At 42.8% G+C, this 1,904-nt stretch overlaps 1 non-coding gene across 1 annotated transcript; it reads right to left on the reverse strand.

Moving 5' to 3' along the window:
* Positions 1 to 1,039: 1,039 nt before the first annotated feature.
* On the reverse strand, positions 1,040 to 1,114 carry Trnat-ugu (transfer RNA threonine (anticodon UGU)). Its single transcript has one exon. It is a non-coding gene; the product is annotated as a tRNA-Thr (tRNA).
* Between the last annotated feature and the right edge of the window lie 790 nt (positions 1,115 to 1,904).

Here is a 1,904-nt window from a genome sequence, read left to right on the forward strand (position 1 = left end):
TGAGCTTAATTTTAGATTTTCAATAAAAAATGGCGCCCGTAATTATGATTTGATCAAGGGCTTGCGAGACTGGAGTACGCAGAGTGCGTGCAGTGTGGCACCTCAGATGTTACCTGAATTCAAAAATGGGTAACATCAGTTGATACTACATTATTTCTCTGAACTTGAAAATGGATAACATCAGTCGATAATACATAAAATTAATGGGAGCGTATACCTAACCGCAATGAAACAACCTTAAATTTAACGATACAGTGCTAATTCGAACTTTGAGTTCGATTTTGAGGGGTTTGTTTCACTCCTTATGCCTACACAAAAATTAGTTAATATTAACAAATGTCATATTATAGCTATAAGTTCCTAAGAAAAGTGTTTACTTTTAGGGGTCAGAGGTAGAAGTTAAGAGATCGAACCACTTTTAATTTATGCTGCATGCCGTTCTGAGAAAATCGTTACTCGAAAAAAAAAGTGTTCAAAGTTTAGGGAAAACATTTTGTTATATTATTACTTCGATTTGCATGAACTGAGTATTACACATATATTCTTAATGTCGCTGAAAACGAATCTGAAGTCAGATTTTCAATATTCAAAACAGCTAATCCAATACGGAGGGCAAACGATTATGTTTTGACCAATTTTTACCAAAAATGTATTTTCGTTATTTACGTTTAGTCTGCAATTCAAGGAGTATTTATCAGCCCTTCCTCTACCTCTGATTGTTCCTAGACAGCAACTTCCTGTTCTTCTTGGCAGGAAAAGCCGATCTGTCTAAGCTGGATATGCAGCACTCGGCAGCCTGCACTTGATATTCGTCCGTATTTTCGGTGAGTATGTTTGCATGCATTCTGCAGTATGAATCCTTTTGAGCACGTGCGACACGGGACGAGTTATCATCTACATCTATATGGATACCCTGCAAAACACATTTAAGTGCCTGGCAAAGGGTTCATCGAATCACCTACACAACTGATAATTAATTGAAACCCTCAGCTGCCGACAGGTGTTGTTGATATACTTCGATGGGGACAGCTGAAAAGTGTGCCGCTACTGGGACTCGAACCCAGGATCTCCTGCTTACAAGGCAGACGCTCAATCCATCTGAGCTATCGAGGGCACAAATGAACAGCACGACTGCAGGAATTTATCCCTCGCACGCTTCCCGTGAGACTCACACCCCGAACCGCCCACAATCCGATTACGTAATGTACTTAATAGGTATTTGTCCATCCACTCATTACTGGCTCACACTAAGGTGACGATTCCCGTAAGATTTCCGGTAGCCTGTGCGCATTCGCACAGACGAAGGTCAATGGCTGGGTGACGTTTAACCATAGATATGAAGATAGTAACTGTTCTAGAAAGAACAGGCGCCACTGACGACCGTACAGCTCTTCTAGAATACATGATAGACCGGCCGATGTGGCCGAGCGGTTGTAGGCACTTCAGTCGGGAGCCACGCGACCGCTACGGTCGCAGGTTCAAATCCTGCCTCGAGCATGGATGTGTGTGATGTCCTTAATTTAGTTACGTTTAAGTCGTTCTAAGTTCTAGGAAACTGATGACCTCAGATGTTAAGTCCCAAAGTGCTCAGAGACATTTGAACCATCAGTCCGTATGTTTGCACACTACTTACAGTAACTTATGCTAAGGACAACACACACACAACCATGCCCGAGGGAGGACTCGAACCTCCAACGGGGGGAGCCGCGCGAACCGTGACAAGGCGTTGGACACATGGCGGGTACCCCGCGCGGCTCATGGCAGCCGTGACACTGCTTCAAACAATGGACTGTAGAAACTTTTGTAAATCACGGATTAAAAAAAAAAAAACCTTTCCGTTCCAGGAGTCTAGACAAGTACACCTTTAAAAAATGCAACTACAAAGAAATTGAATTTTCGAACGG

The sequence above is a fragment of the Schistocerca gregaria genome, unplaced genomic scaffold (genome assembly GCF_023897955.1).
Source record: "Schistocerca gregaria isolate iqSchGreg1 unplaced genomic scaffold, iqSchGreg1.2 ptg000244l, whole genome shotgun sequence".
Lineage (NCBI taxonomy): Eukaryota > Metazoa > Arthropoda > Insecta > Orthoptera > Acrididae > Schistocerca > Schistocerca gregaria.